Below are 10117 nucleotides of genomic sequence, written 5' to 3'. Positions count from 1 at the left end.
GAACACTTTTCACTTTCAAAAACATTTCACTTTCCCAAACGCTTACAGAGTGTTGTTAAAAGAAGAGGTGATGAAACACTTGCGCCTGTCCCAACTTTTTTGGAACGTGTTGTTGGCATCAAATTCAAAATGGGCATATATTTTTCAAAAAACAATAAAATTTCTCAGTTTCAACATCTGATATGTTGTCTTTGTAGTATTTCTTTAAAAATATAGTTTACATGATTTGCATATCATTGCATTCTATTTTTATTTACATTCTGCACAGTGTCCCAACTTTTTTGGAAATGGGGTTGTACAATGAGCATGAGGAAGCTCACTGTTAACTAGCATACTGACAGTATAGTTTTATGTAAAGTAATTAGGAAGTCTGTCTTGTTAAATGTACGAGTAGCATATTTATTAGCTAGAGTTTGACAAAGGCCTTTTTAATTCATGCAGTAAATACGGCAGTCTGAGAAGTGAAGCACAAGACAGAGAGGTAAATGAGAACCATGTTAAATTAGGATGCAATAAGGTCATTAACAACAAAACCAATGTGAAAACTATCAGTTGTTTTTGTTGTATATAGGTTCCAACATGTATTTTCATCTGAAAATAAATTGGTAAATAATTTACAACCCAAAATTAAACAGGGTAACTGGAGTAAATTGGTTTAGACAACAGTAATAGACATTTATGGCAGAATAGAGAGATGGGAAATTATTTTTTGAAAAGGTACACAACAATTATGAACAAAAAGGGGAACAATGAATTTCTGAAAGCTGGCAGATTACAAATTGACATTTGACACTTGGTGTGATACTCATATTCGATAGTTTATTCACTATGAGGTACTTTTACTTTTCTGCAAAATGGGCTTCAATATAAATGTGATCCTAGTTACGGCCTGAACTTTACAGGAGAAGGAAAAACACATTTTTAACTTTTAATGTAAGTCAGTGTAACAAGACACGCTGCCAAGTGATTTGTTGTGGAACATGGCTAAACCAAGTGTCAAAACCAAGTCCGAGTGCTTTCTTCAGATGTTCAGCAGTGAATACAAAGTACTTCATCTTCTGTGGTGGAGTACATACTGTAAATATCTACATTCAGTGAAAAAGTGACCAGAGCAGATAGCAGCAACAATCGTTCAAATGAACTTACACTCTATTTTGGATTTGATGGACTGGGATCACGTGACAATCAGAGGTCTTTTAGTGGAACAATAATAATAATAATAATAATAATAATAAATAATAATAATCCTTTTTCAATGGCCAAAAATGTAATTTCAACTGGACAGCCAAAACAGAGCAACGCATGCATTTTCAAATGTATTCATATTAGTGTTGGCAAGGTCTGAGAGGCTGTGATATTATAATTAGAGATGCACAATTGGAATCAGCCAAGATCAGAATCTGCAGATTTTTGCTATGAACATCGACTGGCAATCAGCCATTTTATTATCTGTGTAGTATTTTTTGATGAAAATGAGGCGAGGCAGGTCAGTGAACTCTGCTGTATTTGAATGCGGCTTCTACATGTGAACTAAATTGTCTTAACCCAATCTTGTCCATACTCTTTAAATTTCCTTCAAAACAGCAGTTCTTAGAGCTCCACTAAGCACAAATCTGAAACCAAAATCCAAATTCGTTAAGTGGTTTGATTTTCTTATTGTACCTTATTTCTTATTGTACTATTTTTAAGTCTTTGATCCAAAAGAGTTATATTTTTTGTGAAAAATTAATGTTCTGTTTATCACAGTGATAATTTTTCAGGAAGTGATAAAATGGGCCAATATTTCTAAAACTCACTATCAACTTTTGTATTACCACCTTACATACACATACACAAAAACAAAAAGAATGTGTGCTGTATAGGACAATTCAATGCTGGATTAATAGGAAGCCACTCTGTACTAGAACAATTGAGTGTTATGCTGAAATCTTCCTTTTTAGTCTTTCTTTCGCACTTTATTTCAATTATACAAGCACGCACCATAGATACAATTAATTATGCTAAATAGCCAGTTGCCTCTCACTGGCTGTCTGAACAGCGGACTCCCTCATAGTCTTCAAATGCAAACTGAAGACCCATCTCTTTGTGAAGCATTTAATCGAGCACTAATTTCAGTACATATTGAAACGCATTGTTTTGCACTTGTAATATACCGTAACTCTATCTTTCTTTCTAGGTATCAGCACTGGCTTTTGTTTCTAGCAGTGTCTTAGACTAAGAGTAGTTTGGACTCTAACCTATCTGTACTAGCTATGATACATTATCTGAATGTATATCAAAGCACTTTTGTATGTCGCATTGGATAAGCCTGTATAATCTCTTAATGTACTTTCAATGTAGCTTTTTATTTGATTGATATTATTGGAAAAAGTCTAGAAAACACAGCCTATTTGACTATAAAGACATCAGTCATAAAAATTCATGATCAATGCATCCTACTATGCATACTGTCCCAAAGTAGCCTTTATTAAGACCTGGACCTCTTATTTCTATTGAATGCATTTCACACCCTGCCTCCTACGCTTCTTCCTCCCTGTAATTCCTCCTGGTACTAAGCCTGTCCCAACAGTATATGAGACTTTAATTGTTTCCTTATTAATTACAGTGACATCACAATCCTGGCTAATTAAATACCACATTCCTTTGCACAATGATGATGTTTAAGTCTTTGACTCATTCTCTCTCTCTCTCTCTCTCTCTCTCTCTCTCTCTCTCCGAGCTGTGTGTCCACCAATTAACATCATAACCTCAATGGATGCAGGCACAGCAGCGCTCAGGAATATAAGGCTAATCTGTTCTCATCATTACTGACACACTAAATCTGCATTCTAAACACTTCGAGCTGTAAATCTGCATTCTAAAGACTTCAAGCTGCTTATTGCTTTATTGTTAATATTTCATCTAATTTAAGATGAAGCAAATCCCCTATAAATGTGTTTGAATTGTGATGTTTATCAAAAACCAACATAGCAAAAGCCATGAAGACTTGCTTTGACGCTTGATGTTTGATGTTAGACCTGTATTTGCCTGCAGTGGAGTGTGAGAAAAGGAAGAGTGTGTGATTCCCTACAGAGACTATAAGGGACCTGACTAGAGGCACACACACACACTTCTACACACCCTTGAAAGAGTGGAGATTTTCACTTGGTCAGTGTCCATGGCTGGCGGCCAAGAGATGCCTCTTAAAAATCTCTCTCCCACAAACACACATATGCGCACACACACAGAGTCACCATCGATCTCAATCCCTCCATCATATACACACATACACACACATGGGCATCTAGCCAGAGCGGTGGTACCATGTCCTGCAAGCTGTGCAGGAGGGGGCACAGAGTTAAAGCGGTGGCTCCTCTACACTATTGCTCTCTGTGTGATCAGGATTACAATCCTGTGTGGATGCTGTTTATAACCTTAAATAGGCCACATGGATGATAATGGCCTAAACTCAAGTGCCACTGAATGAAACTTTGTTGAAGAAATATTCAAACATTTTTCAACCTAATCTCTGTCTGCCACCTCTGTAGGCAAATACCACAGACAATCATTTCACTGTGTTTCACTGGACTTAGATAAGAACAGAATACTCACTGATTCAGACTTATAATAAAAGACATTGGGTAGTTATTGCAATTAATTAGAAAATTCATTCATTCATCACCTAAGCTACTAATCCTCCTGGGTCGCAGGGGGTGCTGGAGCCTATCTCAGCACTCATTGGGCAGAAGGCAGAAGACACCCTGGACAGGTCACCAGTCCATCACAAGGCAGACACACAGACATACACAATCACGCACACACACACATTTATACCTAGGAGCAATTTAGGTATCTCCAATTAGCTTGACTGCATGTCTTTGGTCTGTGGGAGGAAACCGATGCACCCAGACATGAGAAGAATATGCTAACTCCACACAGAAAGGACCCTGGTGGACTGGCTGGGGAATTGAACACAGGCCCTTCTTGACTACCAATGTACTGTTGTATGACTCTTCCATTAACTCTTCAGTCAAATGTATTTGTAAATTAAACTGTACTCGTTCTTTCAGAGAGTGGGCTAGTCCAGTTGGAAGAATTTGTGGTAATATGTTACCAACCAAATCAGACGTCTGGTAGGTTTCATCACTCAACAAAGCCAGCTGGCACCTAGTATAGCAGGGGCTATCTGACTGACATAGAAAATCACTAACCACACAATGTTGTTTCTGCATGATGTATAGTGAAAGGCCACTGTCAAAACAGTGTTACAGCAAAAGCGGACCCACATAAAACAAAGCGGTAGGCATTGGGAGGATATCTCCTTAAATAGCTAATAAATGCTTCAAAGAAATCTCTGCAATAACTTTAAATAGGTAAAACTAGAAATATACTGCTTTTTTACTGTTGTTCCAGTGTTTGGACACTGAATACAATTCCATATAATTGGTAAGACGTGTCTGGCTCATGCTAAGAGCTGTGCTGTTAGCAGCGCTGGGCAAAATACTCTGAAAAAGTAATGATGAATAGTGTTCTAAATGTAGTTACTAATGTGCTGCTTTAGCAGGAACTTCAGCGTTTGTAAAGAAGCTGTTAATTGAGATCTTCTTTAAAATTCATCTAACAAGCATGTTTGCTACATGTTGTGCACTGATTCTAAAATAGTTCATAAACAAGCACTGATGTTATTTCTTTTGAATATTGTATGTGTTTTTAATTCAGTGGAAAAGTATTCTAAAACGATCCTCCAAAAATGTAAAAGATTGCTCTATTCTGAATTTTGCCTTTAAAATGCAAAATGTAACTTGGACTGAATACAGATCCTTAATTTTTGTATTCTAAATATTCCTAATCCTTGAATTCTGTCATATACCAACGGTAACTGAGTCTAATGCTTGTAGTTTTGAATTTGCACTATATAATTATGTATTTCAAACATTTAGTCACTGAATTTAACAACTACCTAATGGCTTCTATATTACATGTGTTTTAAGTCAGTGGATGTTCTGCTCTTACCCGAGGAATGCACCAAAATTATTGTTCATGGTAAGGATGCAGATTCAAAATGCTGGAATATTCCTCTCATTGCTGAACATTCCTTAGCTAGGATGTGCAACATCTAGCTCTGTTGTACAGCTCTTTCCCTTTTTCCTCTGTGTGGTGCTCTGTAATGTCAACTGAGCGTGACTGGCCCTCCTCGTGCATCTGCTCCCAGTGCCAGCTGATCACAATTTAACACAACAATGTGGATTTGTAAGTAAGACATGCCTGTGTTTTAGTCTTGCGCTGGGTTGCACCATCTCCTCAGCGGAGAGAAACTGTGGCCCCGAGCGGTTTACCTAAGCACTTCCCACCAACCGCGGCCCTGCCACTCTCTGCTCTCCGGGTTTCATCAGTGGCTCCCTCAGAGGAACTCGAGTAAGCACTTTTCATGGGGGTCTGATTAGTGGAATCTGGAGCTCGGAGCAGGCCGAGGCTTTCAGCAAGTTCCCTTTAGGCCAGTAAACCTTCTGTTTGTTGTGAAAACTCACAGAAGCTGGCAGACAGTCTGAACGGGTCCTTTTTTGTTTTGTTTTGGGTTTTTTTTTTGTTTTTTTGTTTTTTTTTGTGTATGAGCAAAATCCCAGAACTTTGGCTGTGGGCTGAGGTTAATGTTTAATGAGAGAACATGATGCTGCATCAGACTCGGCGATGAAGAGAGAGCAGAAATGCTGCTCTCACTGCTGTGATAGTGCTGTCAAAATGCAGAGGCATCAAGGCTGGAATTCCACTCCATGTTCTCCGACTTAAAGGAGAATATGTTAAGGCTGTTGATTCCACTGAGCCAGGGCTCGATGCCAGGCATGTACAAATATATAACACACAACGCCTTTCCCTTTCATGCCTCTCAAAACAAGAAGAAATACATATTTTTCTCTTTCTTCCTCTTCTTCACTCTCCCTCTCTCAGTGCATCCCGTTGCCTCTGATGCCCCTGTGCCAGGCAGTAGGTGCTGAGGGGGAAGTTGGCATGGTGGGCTTGTTAATGTCAAGAACTGTTTTATCTAGCTGCTGCAGTGCACCGGGGCAACAGATGCCAGGGTCTGTCTGTTTGTCTCTCTCTCTCTGTCTCTCTCTCTCTCTATCCTGAATACACAAGGATCCTAGGGTATTTTTTTTTTTGGCACAGAAGAGCTGGGTTTTTCAGACATTCCTAGGTTTCAAGAACGCTTATGATCCCTTTAAGTATTACAATACTGAATCCAATTCTTAGATATGTGTTGTCATTGTGTGGTCAGTGGGGGACACTTATAAAATAGAACACATAGGCTAGAAATGTTTAGAGAGCGAAGGATTGCTTTCTAGGTCAATACTTATGACTGGTTTACAAACAAGAAACTGCTTGTTTTAGACATTGCTGTGAGCTTGGATTGCAACTGTAATTCTGTAACTAGGTAACTTACATGGTCAGCAAGAAACCTAACATCCTATCATTACCTCGTATTCTTGTTCCGACCACCCGTCCACCCCCAACCCTCCTCCATCTGAACGTGTTTACTAAGAGGCTATGCTCTCCTTTCACCTGCATTACTATATTCCTAAAGTTTGTTGATCTTTTGTTGTTTACTGTCATACTAGTAAATAGTAATTCTGCCAAATAAATAATAAAGGTTAAAACCTTGTACACACACTCTTAGAAATAAAGGTACTAAACTGTCACTGGGGTGGACCCTCAAGGGTATATCTCAGTACCTTTAGTCAGGGAACATAGCTGTACCATAATCCATTGAATTTATATTATCTAAGTTGTATTGACTCCACACACTCCGTCTCGTCTCCAGACTTTTTATTTAATTGTTCTGTTTTAAAACATCAGGTTGTGAAAAGGTACAAATACGTACTTTTCACCTGGGAAAACTTATTTAATGTTCACAATTGGGCCTTCAAACTACTGTTGTACCTCTGAGGGTACATTTATGTTTATGTTTGTACCTTGATGAATGAAAAATATATGCCTATAATCACAACCGATTTCTGCATCTTTAGGATAATCTTCTATGATAGCTCATTAAGCCTTACTCCCATTTACTGTATAAAAATACTGTTTAAAAATCTGCATATCATAAAGCATGTTAATAATTAGGCATCTGGAAAAAAAACCAAAATTGTTTAGCATTTTTTATTAATATTATAATATAATGTTTTATTAATATTGCTAGAAGTTATTTGATTGCGAAATGTCTTACTCTTACCTTTTTATGAGGAGCCATTTTTGATTATGAGTCGAAAATTAATCCACCTGACTGTGGAAATGGAATGGAAATAGCTTCCACTGTTTCAGATACAACTGAGAAACAGACTTACAATGAAGTGGTTAGCCCATCTGTTTATACCGATTCTGCCTTACCGTCACATTGTGTCACCTAAAGAATAATAACAATAATCAAGAGACAGCTTGAAAATGTTATGCTATCACTTTACCTCCAATATCACACTTTTTTACCTGTGATCCAGCGGCCATCTTCAAGGTATCATTTTCTTTTCTCTCTCTTCTTCTTCATGACTGTGTGGTGTCACGCAGAGTGTGTCGTGATATTCAGTGTGACAGTGACATTCTGAACATGCATAAAATTATCACATCACACAGCCTGTCCAACTGGCAGAAACACTCACTGTCTCTGTGCTGTTAATGACACACACCAGGATACTTTGAAACAGTGGTGAGATTTAGAGGAACATGCAAAAGAGCATGTTTTTTCTCTGTCGTTGCCAAACGGCATGAGCATAGTCCCTCCTGTTCTCAAGCCAAAATAGTTGAAAAGACAGTAACAAAGTGGTACATTTGACATTTGCTTCTTAGTTTTGGAAAAAGAAATAAAGTTATTCCAAAAAAAATAAAATTCTGAAATTTATGTAAATGTGCTTGTTTGTTGGCTCAAATTTAAATATTATGTTGGTCTCTCAATTGAATATTTAAAGCTAGAGTTGGCAAAAGGCAGAGGTTTGGGTCCTCTGCACTTATTTTTTAGTCATTGCTAGAGGCTTCCTGCCAATCATGATTCATAAACTCTTAAAAACAAAGGTTTCTAAATGGTTCTTGACTAGGATGTACGGTTTTAGGACAGACCTTAAACTGGTAAAGGACATTTACATTATGTGGAGGTTTTTTTTTGAATTAGTAAAAGTTCACACTCACACTCACATGTCTCGTTTACAAAGTTTGTCAGAGAACCCAAAGTGGTTCCTCTATGGTATCTCTCCAAAGAACCTATTTTGGCTCCTTTTTGCACCTTTATTTTTAAGACTTTCCAGGTTCCCAAGCGGTGCATCCATTTAAGCCCTATTGTCAGGTGACTGCAAGTTTAATCTCCGGCAAAGCCACAGTCATCTAGGCCCCTTCTTCACCCACCAACACTGAGCACGATGCGTCTGTTAGCTGACAACGGAATTGTCAATTAGTGTTCTCCTCTAAATGTGTTGATGTTCCAGTGACATTGCTTTAGCAGCAGTTAGAAAAAATGCAGTGGTGCTTTATGTTTCTCAGAAGAAGTACATGCTAGCCTTCACCCTTCCAGCTTGGTAGCATTGTTTGATAGGGGGAGACCTTGCTAGCAGGTGGTAGGACTGGGAAATAACTAAACTGGAGAAAAATGGGGTAAAAACATAACATGCATTGGGTGTCAAACTGGGTTCCTTCCAAGCCACAGCATTTTGCTTCATTAAACACACATTAAATAACTAGCAAGGCCTTCATGAGTTGAATTCAGCAGAAGAGATAGAAAATACTAATCTCTGCAGAGCTGCGGCCCAGAGGGAACCCAGTCTGACACCCCTGGTTTTTCATTTGAAGGCCCTCGGAAGGCCCTCTGAAGTGGCACTGTGGAAGCGATTGTATTGATGCCATCCTCCACACTCAAACAATGTTGTGTTTAGGTCTATCCCACCACCATGACACCCTTCACAGAATTTCATGGATCATTTGATAGTAGGTTTTTCACAATCACTTATTTGTGATATGTTCTGTCTTGTGCATTTAACCCCACCGTCCTGCTGTATTTTGGTTCCACTGTGCCCTTGAGCTCTGCACTTGACCTCAGGTTGCCCCAGATATGCTAGTCAAGCAAGTCTCACTCTGACCCATCTTCTAACACCCTTGCTCTTACACCCTGATTTCTCTTCCTGCTGGTGACTTGAAGCAGAAACTTGTGAAGCAAAGTATTAACATGGAGTCTTGTTAGGCAGCACCATTATAACAACACCACAGGCAAAAACAAAGTGACCAGAGATGAATGTACATAGTATGCTGATGAGGATTTGAGGATTTGGATTATATTCTAGAACTAGCACCCAAAATAAGATAACACTGCACAGTATTGGGTCTGGTAATATAAAAATCACTTAATGGATGAATAACCAGGAATAACATTGCTGGCATTTCAAATTCAAAACCTCAAAACAGTTTTATTTTTGTTAAAGTGTATCAAATTTTTTTAACACTGTTTCCTTCTCTTATAATGATATCATTTCACACTCACAAAAGGTGTGGAATTCTGTCTCATTGCCCAGGCTTTTTGTCTATGGTCTGCTTCCCAAATGGAGATACCTACGCAGTAATTTTAAGCATACCCAATTCAGCTGCTCCATTTGTCTACTTCCAAATATAAAAAAGGCTCTGTTGATTACTCCTAGATGCCTTTGATCTCAATGATCTCAATCTGCCTAGTGATTTGCTAGAGCTGTGGCACCACCTCCAACAGAGAATGCACAACCTTTCCACACCAAATCCAATCCAATTCTCACTTTCACACTCTTACATCACTTCCTATCCTCTTTCACATGAGATACACTACATAGCAAGGAGAAGTGTTGTTCACAAAGATGTGGTGATGCTTTGCGTGTGTTAGAGGAAGCTTGGTAGCATCATGTGATAGAGGGAGACCTAGCTAATGGCTAGGTAAAACTAGACATGATAAAGTTGAAGAGAAAATTGGGTAAAATAGAAAAAAGAAAAAAGTGTACTTTTTGTTTCTTACATAACATGTTTACAGATTTCATTTGAAGGCTCTCTTTATGCACACAGTGCTGTTGTACTATATAAATGCCATTGATGCTTCTAGACAAGGCAAAATATCAAAAAATATTATCAAAATATCACAAAATAT

Source organism: Colossoma macropomum, unplaced genomic scaffold (assembly GCF_904425465.1).
Source record: "Colossoma macropomum unplaced genomic scaffold, Colossoma_macropomum, whole genome shotgun sequence".
Lineage (NCBI taxonomy): Eukaryota > Metazoa > Chordata > Actinopteri > Characiformes > Serrasalmidae > Colossoma > Colossoma macropomum.
The sequence above is the reverse complement of the archived record's forward strand: the minus strand, read 5'-3'. Positions refer to the sequence as shown.